A 9,265-nucleotide genomic window follows, 5' to 3' on the forward strand; every position below is an offset into this window, starting at 1 on the left:
TGTTGGAACCACTATTCCTTCAAACATACCCATTTTTGCTTTCCGAGATAATGTTCTCGACTTCCACACATTCTTCAAGGCTCCCAGGATTTTCGCCCCCTCCCCCACGCTATGATTCACTTCCGCTTCCATGGTTCCATCCGCTGCCAGATATCTAAAACACTTTACTTCCTCCAGTTTTTCTCCATTCAAACTTACCTCCCAATTGACTTGATCCTCAACCCTACTGTACCTAATAACCTTGCTCTTATATATATATATATATATATATATATATATATATATATATATATATATATATATATATATATATATATATATATTTCATTATTTTTTTTTATTATACTTTGTCGCTGTCTCCCGCGTTTGCGAGGTAGCGCAAGGAAACAGACGAAAGAAGTGGCCCAACCCCCCCCCATACACATGTATATACATACGTCCACACACGCAAATATACATACCTACACAGCTTTCCATGGTTTACCCCAGACGCTTCACATGCCTTGATTCAATCCACTGACAGCACGTCAACCCCGGTATACCACATCGCTCCAATTCACTCTATTCCTTGCCCTCCTTTCACCCTCCTGCATGTTCAGGCCCCGATCACACAAAATCTTTTTCACTCCATCTTTCCACCTCCAATTTGGTCTCCCTCTTCTCCTCGTTCCCTCCACCTCCGACACATATATCCTCTTGGTCAATCTTTCCTCACTCATTCTCTCCATGTGCCCAAACCACTTCAAAACACCCTCTTCTGCTCTCTCAACCACGCTCTTTTTATTTCCACACATCTCTCTTACCCTTAAGTTACTCACTCGATCAAACCACCTCACACCACACATTGTCCTCAAACATCTCATTTCCAGCACATCCATCCTCCTGCGCACAACTCTATCCACAGCCCACGCCTCGCAACCATACAACATTGTTGGAACCACTATTCCTTCAAACATACCCATTTTTGCTTTCCGAGATAATGTTCTCGACTTCCACACATTCTTCAAGGCCCCCAGAATTTTCGCCCCCTCCCCCACCCTATGATCCACTTCCGCTTCCATGGTTCCATCCACTACCAGATCCACTCCCAGATATCTAAAACACTTCACTTCCTCCAGTTTTTCTCCATTCAAACTCACCTCCCAACTGACTTGACCCTCAACCCTACTGTACCTAATAACCTTGCTCTTATTCACATTTACACATGTACAAAGGCAAAGGGGATAAGAGTGAGTGCTCAAATTACAGAGGTATAAGTTTGTTGAGTATTCCTGGTAAATTATATAGGAGGGTATTGATTGAGAGGGTGAAGGCATGTACAGAGCATCAGATCGGGGAAGAGCAGTGTGGTTTCAGAAGTGGTAGAGGATGTGTGGATCAGGTGTTTGCTTTGAGGAATGTATGTGAGAAATACTTAGAAAAGCAAATGGATTTGTATGTAGCATTTATGGATCTGGAGAAGGCATATGATAGAGTTGATAGAGATGCTCTGTGGAAGGTATTAAGAATATATGGTGTGGGAGGAAAGTTGTCAGAAGCAGTGAAAAGTTTTTATCGAGGATGTAAGGCATGTGTACGTGTAGGAAGAGAGGAAAGTGATTGGTTCTCAGTGAATGTAGGTTTGCGGCAGGGGTGTGTGATGTCTCCATGGTTGTTTAATTTGTTTATGGATGGGGTTGTTAGGGAGGTAAATGCAAGAGTTTTGGAAAGAGGGGCAAGTATGAAGTCTGTTGGGGATGAGAGAGCTTGGGAAGTGAGTCAGTTGTTGTTCGCTGATGATACAGCGCTGGTGGCTGATTCATGTGAGAAACTGCAGAAGCTGGTGACTGAGTTTGGAAAAGTGTGTGGAAGAGGAAAGTTAAGAGTAAATGTGAATAAGAGCAAGGTTATTAGGTACAGTAGGGTTGAGGGTCAAGTCAATTGGGAGGTGAGTTTGAATGGAGAAAAACTGGAGGAAGTGAAGTGTTTTAGATATCTGGGAGTGGATCTGGCAGCGGATGGAACCATGGAAGCGGAAGTGGATCATAGGGTGGGGGAGGGGGCGAAAATCCTGGGGGCCTTGAAGAATGTGTGGAAGTTGAGAACATTATCTCGGAAAGCAAAAATGGGTATGTTTGAAGGAATAGTGGTTCCAACAATGTTGTATGGTTGCGAGGCGTGGGCTATGGATAGAGTTGTGCGCAGGAGGCTGGATGTGCAGGAAATGAGATGTTTGAGGACAATGTGTGGTGTGAGGTGGTTTGATCGAGTGAGTAACGTAAGGGTAAGAGAGATGTGTGGAAATAAAAAGAGCGTGGTTGAGAGAGCAGAAGAGGGTGTTTTGAAGTGGTTTGGGCACATGGAGAGGATGAGTGAGGAAAGATTGACCAAGAGGATATATGTGTCGGAGGTGGAGGGAACAAGGAGAAGAGGGAGACCAAATTGGAGGTGGAAAGATGGAGTGAAAAAGATTTTGTGTGATCGGGGCCTGAACATGCAGGAGGGTGAAAGGAGGGCAAGGAATAGAGTGAATTGGAGCGATGTGGTATACCGGGGTTGACGTGCTGTCAGTGGATTGAATCAGGGCATGTGAGGCGTCTGGGGTAAACCATGGAAAGCTGTGTAGGTATGTATATTTGCGTGTGTGGACGTATGTATATACATGTGTATGGGGGGGGGGTTGGGCCACTTCTTTCGTCTGTTTCCTTGCGCTACCTCGCAAACGCGGGAGACAGCGACAAAGTATAATAAAAAATAAAATAACATGTACACATTCATACTTGCTTGCTGTCATGTGTAATGCACCAAAACCACAGCTCCCCATCCACATCCAGGCCCCACAGACTTCCATGATTTACCCCAGACGCTTCACATACCCTGGTCCAGTCCATTGACAGCACGTCGCCCCTGGCATACCACATAATTCCAATTCACTCTATTCCTTGCATGCCTCTCACCCTCCTGTATGTTCAGGCCCTGATCGCTCAAAATCTTTTTCACTCCATCCTTCCACTTCCAATTTGGTCTCCCGCTTCTTCTTGTTCCCTTCACTTCTGACACATATATGCTCTTTGTTAATCTTTCCTCATTCATTCTCTCCATATGTTCAAATTTCAACACACCCTCTTCTGCTCTCTCAATCACTTTTTATTTCCATATATCTCTCTTACCCTTTCATTACTCATATATCATGTGTCCTTTTGTGTGGGGTGATGTCAGGAACAGATGATAGCCTTAAAAGGGAAAAATCCTCATTTGGCTCTTGACTCTTCTTTCTTTTTAAAAAGTAATACAGAAAGGAACAATATCCAGCCATCTGCTCCTGCCCCTTTTAGTCGCCTTCTATGATATGCAAGGAATATGTGGGCAGTATTCTTTCTATCTTATCCTACATAAATCACACTCCAGATGGTGTAAATGATGTAGGCATCTTGCAAAACCTCTAGGTCTGTACATAGCCCTAAAATATCAAATGCTACAGCAACACACTCCATGTCTTGCTGCTCTACTTACTCACCAGCAGTGGATGTCCAAGTTCCAACCACCTCAAAGGAAGGATACTCATTTACTATTTGTGAAAATTCAGTCACACAAAATTCCTCAATGGAAGAGGTCAAGATGAAAGGCTTCTCTGAATAACATAACAAGAAAAATCTTAAATTAAAACGAGAGATTACGTCATGAATTACTACCAATTACATATACTGTAAAAGAAGCTATTTTTTCTACTTGTGAGTTTCTGTACAGAGGAGGGAGAGCACTGGGTCTGCACAAAAGCTCACTACAGTTGGCAGACTGAATAGCCCTACCCTAAAGCATCTAATTTACCTAAACACATTGTTCGCTGCAAGGGAAGGGGAGTGTTGCAGCAATATACTGCAATGCACTGTTCTGTATGCTCTTGAAAGTGTGCTTAATCTTTTGAAATACAATGAATGATAGAGGGTTACAAAAACAGGTAACACAAGTGCTATAATAGTATGTTCCATGCAAAATAATATCACCACACTTGCCTTTTTATGTTCAGAAACACAAGAGGAAACATTCTGATTTATTCACCCAAGTTGTCACGTACTGGAGTGCCTGTTCTCATTCGCTGTCTACAGCACTGCACAAAACAGGAAAGTTATGTGTACGACTGCAAAAGTGAATGACTCCCCTTAATGGAAATATCAGATGCTTCTATACTCATATTGTCAGCACTTAGTTGTACCGAAAACTTTGTGTGCTCTAGTAAAATATACCTGAACATTAAGTATCAGTAAGGAACTAACAAGAAATATATCACAATGAAAGATATTCAGAAAATCTGGTAAGGTTCTAAACCTCATATTTCAGAACAAAAACATTTTGTTTATGCTTCACCGCATTTACTCACATTTCATATGGTGTTATCATTTCTGGGTTCTATTTTCTGTAACTACTATGGATGCAAAATACCTGCTCACAATGTCCAACACTCACTGAATCCAACTGAAGAAAAGCTTATAATTGCTGAACTAGCAACCTCACATATTCATCTTTAATATATATCCCCTCCCATTACAAAAGATGATGCTACATAAGCCACCACAAGGCCCTCACCTCACTGAAATCCCATCACCTCACTAACTGCCATCCATTATAATTGCATTGTAACAACTAGTGCTCACACAGTCAGATACATGAATATTCCTGCACCTACCGTTATGCATGATATAAACAGTTCATGAACAATTGCAGATATCTAAGCAGGATAATGACTTGGCTTTCTCTTAGATATATGTATGTCAACTCATATTAATGCAACTCATCCATAATCACCAATATATGTACATTTCATAAACCATAAAATTTGCTCTGTAAAAATACCTGTATATCTGCCACTTTGAATACATAGATGTACCTCATTCATGTGCTTATTGAAACCAAGTTTGCAGTCACACCTTAATCTTTAGCCCTAGAGATTATTCACTTGTGTATTTTCAGCCAAATGGCTGCCTAAATTCAATGAATTGTTCTTTATAAATTTATTTAATTTATAGCACATCCTTGAAAAAGAAAGTGATAAAAGAGATAATACTTTGAAATACCTCTATCCAGCAAAAACTCTATAGAACTGCTGGGTCTTTGAACTAAGAGATTAATAGTCATTAAGTAAAGGTGTTTTATAGAGGAAAACTGTCTCCAAACCATAAATATTAGTGATGTGTAATGACAAAAAGCAGGTTTAACATAAATCACAAACATAGAGGGAGCCAAAACTTATGACCACCCTCTCATTATCAGTGGGCTCAGAATATGACCTAAACATTTGGCAAAAAAAAGAAAAGTGAATGGAGTTTGTGATGGAATTTACAGTGACAAAGCTTTAGACAGAGATTAAGGGCTGTATCCAGTGCACAGAGCAAGCAGCTTAAGAGATGAATAATCTAATACAACTTTCCCGTATTCTTGTGAATCTGTAGCTGAATGAAGCTCAAAACAGGATAGTAGGACAAGATTATGGTATTCGGCCTCTAATTGCTCTCTATGTAGTACCTAAGGGTAGGACGATGTCCATGTAGATTTCTAAGCTTTGCAGTACCCCAATGGTAGGATGATTCCCATGTAGATTTCTACCACCATAGAAAAATGATATCCATGTACATAGATTTCTAGAGTAAAATTTCAAAATGTTGGTGTCAAAGGAAGCAATAGTAACCACTGATTTGTATTAGCTTATTTATTGAAATAAAACTTTCTGCTCTGGGACTAGCAGTATTTCAAAGTACAATATATACAAACTGTTATTGTGTGTGACCTTCATGAACATATCTTAAATCTCTATAGTTAATACAGTATTTAGAGTAGATTTACAATGTTAAAATTCATATTGCTTTACTTAACCCTAAAACACTTTATACATTGAAAATTATCACAAAATGAAACAAAATATATACAATATCCTTTGAATAATAAAAAAAATGAACCCTGTCACAATAGTAGCAATTATGACTGGCATCTATAGTTTCAGTAAGGTTTCTTTCCTATTGTACATACAAAAAGCAATCCTTAGTGACATACATTTTAAGGCTCATAACTGCTCACCACATAAGTTTTTATGGCATTTTAGGAACTTCACAACAGAGGATTCATACTTTCATGAGTAGCTTCACACCTTGAGACCTAAAAACCTTTACCACTCACAATTTTTCATTTCAGTGTAATGAGTTAATTTATTAGTTAGTTCTCCTCTGTGGTGCAAGAAAAACTTGTGAAAGGCTATAGTAAAAAGACCATTTACAGAGAACAGTGGAAAGAAAACTTTCCTGAGCGATATATCAACACTTAAAACTGCACAGATATTTCATTTTCAATTTATAAAATGAAATGATACACCAGTCTTCTTCCCACTGATATAATGACTAGGAGTGCAGTCTGGTCTTCTACATTATCATCCCTTTCAAAGTATTCTCTGCACTTCAAGCAAAAGACATATGCAAGCTTCACATTTTCATTAGTCAGTTTTGTAAACAATATTACAGTTTATATATGACACGCTGCACATTGAACATGCAACAACTCATTTTACATCAATTTCTATACCACATAAAGTAAATGAGCACGCATCTGCTAGCGATCTAGTACAGCCTGTTGTCAATAGCACTGTCTGAGCACATGACTTAAAAGAAAATCCTTGGTGTTACTTAGCAACATGACAGTTAATAAAACAAAGACAGCCAAACATGAGGAGGTAAAATCTTACTGTACAGTACTTACCGTTTTAACATATAATATAAAAATGCAGTAAAATATTCACAAAGAAGAATTCATGCCATATGTTACATTTAATTCACCATTTTAAAATATACAGACATGTTAATATCACAAAATGCAATAAATAATATACAAGGTTATTTGAGGACCTGGAATAATACGAATGAAAATAAATATCTGTTATAAGGCTATACATATAACAAGAAGAGTAAAGATTTCACAAGAATATAATACAGAAATTAAATAAAGTAGTTCAACAACAAAAATAACTCATTATGGGTTAACATCATCTCTGCTAAGTCAACTGCCCACCTGTATTTCCTCTTCCAATCTTAAATTCATCCATACATTTGTTTTTACCTTTGAACAAATATTGTTTCCTCTGAAAATTAACAATAACCTTCTTCAGACCATGTAATACAGGCCATTCAACTTAGGATAAGTTTCATCAACACATAAATCCCACACAAGAGAAACAGTAAAAATCCAAATGACTCAGCAGAGTAGTCCTCATTAAACCTATCACTTCATACAAACAAGACCATGCTTCGTTGAACAAATCTGAAGTACTAGCTCTCATAACTCTGAATCCATATCTAACCTCTTTTATAGCCCCCCTAAAGAAGAAGAAAAAAAAAAAGCAAAACCTCAGCATCTGTAATGATTAAATTCTTTGCCAATGTAAATGGACATGAAAAATTCAAGTATCCTTAACAACAAATAGTAAAGACAATAACTGGACAAATTTCATATCATCTTACGCAGATTATACATACCACCTTAGGTTAAAACCTTTAAGACCAATATTCTATATTTTGCCTCCGAGACTGAGGAGAATACTGCAATATTAAATAAATAAAATGCACTGAACTTAGTCCACACCACAAGGTCTACTACCTCCATCTTACACTATTGTATGCATCATACTCAAGGAAAGTAAATTTGCAAAAACACAAGGGTACCAAAACAGATTACAGCACTTTCTTTAGTCCATACATTGAAATCCCACAACAAATAATGCCAAAATAAAAGTAAGATATTTTGTAACAATGATACATGAAAACTGAACATTTACATAGATTCTACAGTAAATTCCATATGAATGAACTGATGTATTGATATCAGAGGCACAAAAAATGCAAATTCCATTACATTCTTCACTAACCAAAAAGTACAACCCAGCATAGGTTCTTTGACACCAATAGATCTGGAGTAAAACAGATGAAATTCATGACATTTCAAATATTACCGGAGCATGAATAAAAAAGAAGACAATACCTCAGTATAAAACCTTTAACATAATTTTTCTGTGTAATTCAACTACTGCATATGCAATTCCAAGAAGTATTCTTTTTCCTCAATTTTTCCCATTATAAAATGACACAGCACTCAGTACACGTATCTTCTGTGACATGAAAAAGCTCTAAATCTCCAGCCCTGAATAAAATAGCTATGGAGTACACCAGAACACACAAAGAAACTGCTTGAATGCTCTAAATACCATAAAATGTGTATCTACTTTCTGTCTGTAATCTACAAACTGGCCTTTCATGATGTAAATCTTTCATGAAATGTCTATACATGCTGCTAATCCTTATGGTCTGTCATCTCCACATCATAAGTCTTATGACAAACTAGAATCAAAACAATCAGAAAGAATGACTGTACCATTACTAAAGTCATATGCATTTACATAACAATTAGAAGAGAACTAGAAAGTATTTATCCTAGAAACATTTGAACTTTACATCTAACTTAAGAGACCACATGGCAAGCCAACTTTTAGCTTAAAAAACAACCATAGTCTCTTTGTACTTGGCAATGTTTTGTGACTGGATGCCAAACTACATCCACTTATGGTTGCTTTAAAGATGACACTGAAATAACTAGCATGTGCATGACCTAACAATATCAACTGAAACACTTACAACAAACTTTAATCTCATCCCTTAAATTCTGTAAACACATGATATTGCTCTATGACATAAAAAAGGAAAAGATTATAGATTCGTAATACAATGGTAAATGCAGTATCATAAAGTAATTATTTTAGATTTGTATATATGTGTGTGTGTGTGTGTGTGCGCGCATAATTACCTATCTGTACAATAAGGCGAGAGAATTTTACACTTGGAGTACTATCTCTTGAACTGTACCATTATTAATGTCTTTAAAACTTTATAAACTATCAGCAATCTTCATTTCATCACTCAGTTTTTTCCATTCACCCATTACTCTGACACTAAAAAAGTATTTCTCTATACAACTTCGAACAAGTTTCTTGCCATGGACTCTGAATGCTCTTTTGTATCTAATGAAGTGTTCATTGTTGACTACCAAAATGGTCTTAAAACTTAAAGATTATCAAGTCATCCCTGAAAGTAAATTTATGGCTTCAAGCTTTTCAACATGACTTAAGTCTTTTAATCTAGGCACCATCAATGTTACCTTCCTGTGGATCTTTTCGAGTAATTCTGTTCTTTAAGTGTAGTGACCAAACATGAGAGGTATATTCGATGTATGTATCAGACCTACTTAAGAGTTTATG

The sequence above is a fragment of the Panulirus ornatus genome, chromosome 47, assembly GCF_036320965.1.
Source record: "Panulirus ornatus isolate Po-2019 chromosome 47, ASM3632096v1, whole genome shotgun sequence".
In the NCBI taxonomy this organism is placed as follows: domain Eukaryota; kingdom Metazoa; phylum Arthropoda; class Malacostraca; order Decapoda; family Palinuridae; genus Panulirus; species Panulirus ornatus.